Consider the following 9,962-nt stretch of genomic DNA (forward strand, 5'->3'; position numbering starts at 1 on the left):
CTGTGCTTTCATCAATTATTGAAGTATGTGAGTTCAAAATTGTTTACTAAGCTTTTGCTAGAAATTAAATTACTTAGAATAAGGAATAATTCTAACAAGTATATGGTAACCAAAATTAAGAGCAAAGGTATGGAATATAAGAGATATGTTTTGAATAAAGGAAAAAGTAATGTTTGTCCTAAAGTATAATGGTGTTTGGCATGGAGAAAAAAAATAGGACTATCAGCTGAGGAAAATATAAAGTGTTGTAGATTTGTGGTAGATTGGCTGAGGTTATCATGGAATTGGCCACATGAGTTTCTGGAAATTGAGAGCATTAATACAAAAGGCACATTGACATGAAGTTAGAATTTTGTCCTACATGTTAATGTTAAAACAACCAGGTTTTCTGTTAGGAAAAAAGTTGACAAGAAGTTTTGATCTTTTATTTTTGAACTCTGCTTTTAGAGTTTTTCAACCCGTCTTTGTAATTTTCCATGTTGCAACTTTTCTTTTTTTTTTTTTTTTACAGTTTGCATTTAGTTGGAGACTTCCTCAGTTTGTCAGTCAGCTCCTGTAGCTTAAAAGTTTAGAGAGCAGGGTTATTTGATTCTGACCTCTAGCTTTTCTTAAGGTATTTAAATTGTTCCAAGAAGTAGGGTGAATATGAGTCTAATTCTATTCCAGGGTTTCTTCTTTGCTGTTTTAGTAACTGAGCTAGGAAATGAGAACTTCAAGTGTAGCACATCTTGGGTTCTCTGATATTGTTTTTAACTTTTATTTAATAAATATAAATTTCCAAAGTACAGCTTTTGGATTATAGTGGCTTTCCCCCACATAACTACCCTCCCATCCACAACCATCCCATCTCTCATTCCCTCTCCCATCCATTCACATCAAGATTCATTTTCAATTATGCTTATATACAGAAGATCAGTTTAGTATATACTAAGTAAAGATTTCAATAATTTGCACCCACACAGAAACACAAAGTATAAAGTAATGTTTGAGTACTATTTATACCATTAATTCACATAGTACAACACATTAAGGACAGAGATCCTACATGGGGAGTAAGTGCACAGTGACTCCTGTTGAAATTTAACAATTGACACTCTTATTTACGACATCAGTAATCACCCAAGGCTCTTGTCATGAGCTGCCAAGGCTATGGATGCCTCTTGAGTTTGCCAACTCTGATCTTTTTTAGACAAGGTCATAGACAAAGTAGAAGTTCTCTCCTCCCTTCAGAGAAAGGTACCTCCTTCTTTGATGGCCCATTCTTTCTGCTGTGATCTAACTCACAGAGATCTTTCATTTAGGTTATTTTTTGTCAGAGTGTCTTGGCTTTCCATGCCTGAAATACTCTCATGGGCTTTTTAGCCAGATCCAAATGCCTTAAGGACTAATTCTGAAGCCAGAGTGCTGTTTAGGACATCTGCCATTATATGAGTCTGCTGTGTATCCCGCTTCCCATGTTGGATTGTTCTCTCCTTTTTAATTTTATCAGTTAGTATTAGCAGACACTAGTCTTGTTTATGTGATCCCTTTGACACTTAATCCTATCATTGTGATCAATTATGAACTGAAGCTGATCACTTTGACTAGTGAGATGGCATTGGTACATGTCACCGTGATGGGATTGAATTGGAATCCCCTGGCATGTTTCTAGCTCTACCATTGGGGGTAAGTCTGATTGAGCATGTGCTGAACTGTACATCTCTTCCCTTTCTTATTCCCACTGATATATTTAACAGGGATCACTTTTCAGTTAAATACCTAAGAATAATTGTGTGTTAATTACAGAGTTCAACCAATGGAATTATGTAGAACAAAAAAATACTAAAAGGAATAAAGTAGTAAATGTTCCTCAACAATCAGGACAAGGGCTGATCAAGTCATTGTTTCTCATAGTGTCCATTTCACTTTAACAGGTTTCCTTTTTGGTGCTCGGTTAGTTCTCACCGATCAGGAGAACATATGATATTTGTCCCCTGGGGACTGGCTTATTTCACTCAGCATGATGTTTTCCAGATTCCTTCATTTTATTGCAAATGACCGGATTTCAGTGGTTTTTTTTACTGCTGTATAGTATTCTATAGAGTACATGTCCCATAATTTCTTTATCTAGTCTACTATGGATGGACATTTGCGTTGATTCCAGGTCTTAGCTATTGTGAAGTGAGTTGCAATAAACATTAAGGTGCAGATAGCTATTTTATTTGCCAATTTAATTTCCTTTGGGTAAATTCCAAGAAGTGGAATGGCTGTGTTGTATGGTAGGGTTATATTCAGGTTTCTGAGGAATCTCCAGACTGACTTCCATAGTGGCTTTACCAGTTTGCATTCCCACCAACAGTGGGTTAGTACCTCTTTTTCCCCACATCCTTGCCAGCATCTGTTGTTGGTAGATTTCTGAATGTGAGCCAATCTAACTGGGGTGAGGTGAAACCTCATTGTGGTTTTGATTTGCATTTCCCTGATGATCCTGAACATTTTTTCATATGTCTGTTGCCTATTTGGATTTCTTCACCTGAAAAATGTCTATTGAAGTCCTTGGCCCATCTTTTAAGTGGGTTGTTTGTTTTGTTATTGTGGAGTTTCTTGATCTCTGTGTAGATTCTGGTTATTTATCCTTTATATGTTGCATAGTTTGCAAATATTTTTTCCTGTTGTGTTGGTTGCCTCTTCACTTTCCTGACTGTTCCTTTTGCAGTACAGAAACTTCTCAATTTGATGTAATCACAATTGTTAATTTTGACTTTCACTGCCTGTGCCTCTGGGGTATTTTCCAAGAAGTCTTTGCCTGTGCCTATATCTTGCATGGTTTCTCCAATGTTCTCTAATAATTTGATGGTGTCAGGTCATAGATTTAGATCTTTAGTCCATGTTGAGTGGATTTTTGTGTAAGGTGTAAGGTAGGGGTCTTGCTTCATGCTTCTGCATGTGGAAATCCAGTTTTCCCAGAAGCATTTATTTAATAGAGTGTCCTTGCTACAGGAATTGGTTTTAGATCCTAAGTTGGCTGTAGATGTTTGGATTGATTTCTGGTGTTTCTATTCTGTTCCATTGGTCTATTCATCTGTTTCTGTACCAGTACCATGCTGTTTTGATTATAACTGCCCTGTAGTATGTCCTGAAATCTGGTATTGTGATGCCTCTGGCTTTGTTTTTGTTGTACAAGATTGCTTTAGCTATTCGAGGTCTCCTGCATCTCCATATGAATTTCAGCATCTTTTTTTCCAGATCTGAGAAGAATGTCTTTGGTATTTTGATTGGTATCACATTGAATCTATAAATTGCTTTTGGGAGAATGGACATTTTGATGATATTGATTTTTCCAATCCATGAGCATGGAAAATTTTTCCAATTTTTGGTATCCTCTTCTATTTCTTTCTTTAAGGTTTTGTAATTCTCATCGTAGAAATCTTTGGCATCCTTGGTTAAGTTTATTCCAAGATATTTGATTGTTTTTGTAGCTATTGTGAATGGGATTGATCTTAGCAGTTCATTCTCAGCCATGGTATTTCCAGTGTATACAAATGCTGTTGATTTTTGTGCATTTATTTTATATTCTGCTACTTTGCCAAATTCTTCTTTGAGTTCCAGTAGTCTCTTAGTAGATTTCTTTGGATCCCCTAAATAAAGAATCATATCATCTGCAAAGAGGGATAGTTTGACTTCTTCCTTCCCAATTTGTATCCCTTTATTTTCTTTTTCTTGTCTAATGTTTCTGGCTCAAAATCTAGTACTATATTGAATAATAGTGATGAGAGTGAGCATCCCTGTTGGTACCAGATCTCAGTGGAAATGCTTCCAACTTTTCCCCATTCAATAGGATGCTGGCCATGGGTTTTTCATAAATTTCTTTGATTGTATTGAGGAATGATCCTTCTAGACCCAATTTTCTTAGAGTTTTCATCATGAAAGGATGTTTATTTTATCGAATGCTTTCTCTGCATCTATTGAGATAATCATATGGTTTTCTTCTGCAGCTTGTTAATGTAGTGTATCATATTGATTAAATTGCCTACATTGAATGATCCCTGCATACCAGGGATAAATCCCACTTGGTCTGGATGGATGATCTTTCTGACCTGTTGTTGCATTCTATTGGCCAGAATTTTATTGAAGATTTTTGTGTCTATGTTTATCAGGGAAATTGGTCTGTAATTCTCTTTCAATACTGTATCTTTTTCAAGTTTAGGAATTAAGGTGATGCTGACTTCACAGAAAGAATTTGGGAGGATTCCCTCTTTTTGGATTGTTCTGAATAGTTTGAGAAGAATTGGAGCTAGTTCTTCTTTAAATGTCTGGTAGAATTCAGCAGTGAATCCATCTGGTCCTGGGCTTTCTTTCTTTGGAGGGCCTTTACTAATTCAATTTCTGTCTCAGTTATGGGTCTGTTTAGGTATCCTATGTCTTCATGGTTCAATTTAGGTAGGTTGTATGTTTCCAGGAATCTGCCCATTTGTGATAGATTTCCCTGTTTGCTGGCATACAAGTCCTTGTAGTAATTTCTGATGACTCTTTTTATTTCTGTGGTGTCTGTTGTTACATTTCCTTTTTCATCTCTATTTTATTGATTTGGGTCTTTTATTTTTTGAGTTAGTTGGGCCAATGGGGTGTCAATTTTTTTTCCAAAAAAAAAAAAAAAAAACAGCTCTTCATTTTGCTGATCTTTTGTAATTTTTGGGGGGATTCAATTCTGTTGATTTCTTCTCTAATTATTTCTCTTCTCCTACTAGTTTTGGGTCTGGTTTGCTGCAGTTTTTCTAGATCTTTGAGATGCATTTATAGCTCATCCACGTGGTGCATTTCCAATTTCTTGATGTAGGCACCTATTGCTATAAAATTCCCTCTTAACATTGCTTTTGCCGTATCTCATAAGTTTTGATATGTTGTATTGTTATCCTCATTTACTTTCAGAAAGTTTTTGATTTCTCTTTTGATTTCTTCTATGACTCATTGTTCATTCAGGAGCATGTTGTTCAGTCTCCATGTGTTTGCATACGCTCTAGGGATTCCTGAGTTGCTAATTTCCAGCTTCATTCCACTGTGGTCTGAGATGATGCATGTTATGATCTCAGTTCTTTTGAATTTGCTGAGACTTGCTTTATGGCCTGGTATGTGGCCAGTCCTAGAGTAGGTTCCAAGTACTGCTGAGAAAAATGTGTGTTCCTCAAGTGTAGGATGAAAAGTTCTGAAGATATCTGTTACATCCATTTGGTCTGTAGTGCAGATTAAATCTGCTGTTTCCTTGTTGATCTTCTGTCAGGCTGATCTGTCTATTGCTGAAAGTGGAGTATTGAAGTCCCCCAATACTATTGTATTGGAGTCTAAGTCTCCCTTTAAGTTCCTTAACATATCTTTTAAATAACCCAGTGCCCTGTAATCAGGTGCATGTACATTTATAATAGTTACATCTTCCTGTTGAATTGAACCCTTAATCATTATATAGTGCCCCTCTTTGTCTCTCTTAACAGTTTTTGTATTAAAGTTTATTTTGTCTGATATTATGATGGCTATGCCAGCTCTTTTTTGGTTTCTGTTGGCATGGAATATCTTTTTCCAACTTTTCACATTCAATCGGCATGCATCTTTGCTGGAAAGATGTGTTTCTTGTAAGCAGAAAATATATGGGTTTTGTTTTTTAATCCATTCAGCCAGTCTGTGTCTTTTAACTTGGAGTTGAGGCCATTAACATTCAAGTGACTGTTGATTAATAGTGACTTTGCCCTGCAATTTTTCAAAGATATTTCTAATATGTGCTTTGAACTTCCTGTGATCTTTTACTGGGAGATTTTCTTCCTTTATCTTCTTTCATATTGATGGCCATGTTTCTGTGTTTCTGCATGTAACACATCTTTAAGCATCTTTTGCAGGGCTGGATGAGTGGTGACAAATTCTTTCTGTTTGCTATGAAAGGTCTTTATTTCACCTTCATTCACAAATGAGAGCTTTGAAGGATATAACATTCTGGGATGTCAGTTTTTTTTTCTCTTAGTACTTGGGCTATATCTAGCCATTCACTCCTAGCCTATAGGGTATCTGATGAGAAGTCAGCTGTGAGTCTAATTGGAGATCCTCTGGGAGTAATCTGTTTCTCTCTTGCATATTTTAGAATCTTTTCTTTATGTTTCACTGTGGTGAATTTAATTACAATGTGTCATGATGAGGATCTCTTTGGGTCTTGTTTATTGGGGGTCTATGTGCTTTTTGTACTTGGATGTCTCTTTCCTTCTCCAAACCCGGGAAGTTTTCTGCTAGTATCTCACTAAAAAGGCCTTCTAATACTTTCTCTCTCTCCATGTCTTCAGGAACTCCTAGAACCCGAATGTTAGTTTTTAAATAGTATCCTGTAGATTCCCAACAATATTTTTTAGATTTATAATTTCCTCTTCTTTTCTTTGGTTTGACTGTATACTTTCCTGTGCTCTGTCTTCTAGGTCAGATATTTTCTTTTTTACCTCACTGATTCTGTTTTTAAGGCTCTCAAATATGTTTTTCCTTTGTTCTATTAAATTCTTCATTTCATTTTGATTTCTCTTCAATATCTCAATTTCATGTTCTATTAAATTCCTCATTTCATTTTGATTCCTCCTTAAGATTTCATTTTCACGAGAGAGATTTTCTGTCCTGTCCTGTATGAATTTCTGTAGTTCATGCATTTGTTTTTGATAACTTCTAAGTGTTCTGATCATAAATTTTTTGAATTCCATATCTTCCATTTCTTCTATCTCATCTTCATATTCTTGTATTGGCGTGTCATGTTCATTTGGGAGCATCATGGTGTCTTCCTTGTTCTTATTTCCTCAGTTTTTGTGTTTGTTCTTTGGCATTGTGGATATATTCTTTGGTTTCTTCTTTTTTTCTTGCTGTGGTGGCTTTTTTCATTATACTATGTCTCTAAATTAAGTGGACTGTCTGCTTTTGGTAAATCTCTAGAGGCTTGTGGTGGGTGTGGCCAGAGAGCTCTGTTCAGTTCTTCAGGGTTAAGGGTGTGCCAAAGGTTACACACCCAGGTTTGGTGTGGTAAATCTTCTCTCCCTCTTTTTTTTCTTTTTATTCAGAAGGGAAGTAATTCTGCTCAGCTGAGCTCTTCTCCTTGGTGGCAATCAGTGCCTGAGCATGAGCCCCTGTGGGTATAATATTCATCTGGTCTGTCCCAAGGACCACACAAATGATCTGTGCATTCCTCACTGTAAGCTCAGATTCCCCTGCAATGTCTTTCACCGGGTAGCCAGTGTGGCCTGTGCTTGTGGCATCTCCCACTAAGACTGCTCAAGTCTCAGCCACACTGTGAGTTATACCACACACCCTCAGGTTTTTTTTTTTCACTGTGCCAGTTCATAAGCTCCACACATTCACTAGGTCTGAGTCTCCTGTTATTACTCCCCACAAGAGTAAGGTTTTTCTGTTTGGCTGATTGCTGGGTACAGCCCCAAGCTGGTGCAACTGTTACGTATGTCCAAAATGGTGCCTGCTCTATTGGCTCCTAGGCTTTTGTAAGGTGATTGGAGAGATAGAATCATGTCCATACTGTCCCTTTTATTTTTTCTCTCCTCTAGTTAGGCTGGTGTTTTTCCCCCACAGGGCTTCAAGCCTTGTTCCCTTTAGGCTCTTCCTGCCACTTTTCTGCCAGTGTCTCATGCTACTGTGGTTTTATCTCACTACTCTTTCCAGTGCTGGTGCAGAACCTCTCAACAGCTAGAGTCCCAAGCTGTGGGTACCTGTGCCCTCCACGTAGGTCTACCATGTCCCTCTAATTACGGAAGAGTTTCCTCTGCTGTTTTTCCCTAATTCTTCCCTGAGACTACACTATTTTCACTTTTATTAATCTGTCTTCTCCTCGACTATCAGTAAGTTCCCTTCTTATTCCACCATCTTGGCTCCTACTGATTTTTGAATATTGAACGATCCATGCATACCAGAGATAAATCCCACTTGGTTGGGGTAAATGATTTTTCTGATGTGTTGTTGGACTTGTTTGGCTAGAGTTTTGTACAGGATTTTTGCTTTTGTGTTCATGGGCAATTGGTCTGTAGTTCTCTTTCTCAGTTGCGTCTTTTTCAGGTTTAGGGATTAAGGTAATGCTGGCTTCATAGAAAGAACTTGGGAGAATTCCCTCCTTTTCAATTATTTTGAATAGCTTGAGAAGAATTGGAACTAGTTCTTTAAATGTCTGGTAGAATTCAGCAGTAAAGCCATGCAGTCCTAGGCTTTTCTTTTTTTGGAGGATGTAGGCATCATTTACTATGCCACAGTGCTGGCCCTGGAAATGGAATTTTGAAATCCATGTATACAACAAATTTTTGAATTTTGTATGAAATACTTGTGTTTTGAAATACATTTATAATTTTAATAATATATCTTTAGTTCCATTCTTCCATGAATTGTCCAAAGTATAATCATATATATGTATTCTATTTTTTGCCATAATTTCAATATTGCATGCTGATCAGTGATTGTAACATGCACAAAATTTGTTTTGAGAAACAACAGATTTTTTTCTTAGTACTTGAAGGTTAACTAGTAGAATCTTATTTTATAAAACTTTTTACTATGATCTGTTCATTCACAGTAAGAACATGCCAAATTTATCTGTCATAGTATTGTTTTTGCAATATCAACTTGTTTTCATCAGATTAGTTCTTGTGAATATGAGACTGCTGTGAAAGTATATAAAAAATCACAGCTATTTTATTTTATTTGTGGACTGTAACTTTATGAATAAGGTATCACTCTTTTTTTAAAGATTTATTTTATTTATTTGAAAGAGTTACACAAAGAGATAGAGAAAGAAAGAGAGGTCTTCCATCTGCTGGTTCACTCCCCAGATGGCCACAACTGCTGGAGCTGAGCTGATCCAAAGCCAGGAGCCAGGGGCTTCTTCTGGGTCTCCCACATGGGCACAGGGGCCCAAGCACTTGGGCCACCTTCTACTGCTTTCCCAGGCCACAGCAGAGAGCTGGATCTGAAGAGGAGCAGCCAAAACTAGAACTGGCACCCATATGGGATGCCAGCACTTCAGAGCAGGGCTTTAAACTTCTGCACCACAATGCCAGTCCCAGATATCACTCTTTATACCGTTTGTCTGAGTTGAATTGAATTATATTTTATTTGAGATTTATAGCAATATAGTAGCATTTTTCTTTTTGTAACAATCAGCTGATATAATGAATGACACAGTACTATTTGTACCAGGAAGTTCATGACTAACCGACCACTTCAGAGGGAACAAATGGTCACTGATGTGTTCCACTCTAGGAAGGCAACTGTTTCACAGAGATTTGGGAAAAACTAGCCACAATGTGCTAGACGATTCCTGATGTCATTTTGTATTTGGATTTAGAACCCATTTTGGCAGTGGCAAGACAATGGACTTTGGTAAGATTTGTGATTCCTTTGATTATGTTAAAAAAATGAACCCAAACGTTGACTTGCAATACATGGCCTGTATAAGAAAAAGATCTCAACACAACAGCAAAAGGAGTGTAACAACAGAATGAAGAAGTTCAGGGGAACTACCAAAGCCAATGTTAGTGCTGGCAAAAAGCTGAAGGAATAAAGATTTTGTGATGACTTTATCTATGGTGATTTTGTGACATTTTCATAAGAATTAATAAACTGTAAAACTTTAAAAAAATGTGTGGAATGAACTGTGTATTTTCTATGTAGAGTACATGTGCTTTACTCAGTTAATGATCCAGTAAACACTACAAAGAAGAAATGATGACAGTCTACAATAACTACTTTGTGCAGCAAATACTAGAGTGTGGGGCAATTATTAGCTCAATCTCAGGCATAGCCATGGTCTGGCACTGTGGCACAAGTCCTGCAGGTTCCTGACAGCACAGGGGGGACTCCCACAGAAGCAGGCTTGCCATAACTATTCTTACTTGGCTGCACAAGTGGAGCAAATGAAACAAAACGGATATTTTTACTTTCCCAAATGTTTTGTCCCAGTCACATAATCTGTG

General features: G+C 37.1%; 1 pseudogene; it reads left to right on the forward strand.

Annotated features, from left to right (window-relative positions):
* The first annotated feature begins 7,455 nt into the window (after positions 1 to 7,455).
* LOC149119262 (small ribosomal subunit protein eS24 pseudogene) lies at positions 7,456 to 9,593 on the forward strand (annotated as a pseudogene).
* The last annotated feature ends 369 nt before the right edge of the window (positions 9,594 to 9,962 follow it).

The sequence above is a fragment of the Oryctolagus cuniculus genome, chromosome Y (genome assembly GCF_051225735.1).
Source record: "Oryctolagus cuniculus isolate XC-2025 breed Fujian yellow rabbit chromosome Y, ASM5122573v1, whole genome shotgun sequence".
In the NCBI taxonomy this organism is placed as follows: Eukaryota; Metazoa; Chordata; class Mammalia; order Lagomorpha; family Leporidae; genus Oryctolagus; species Oryctolagus cuniculus.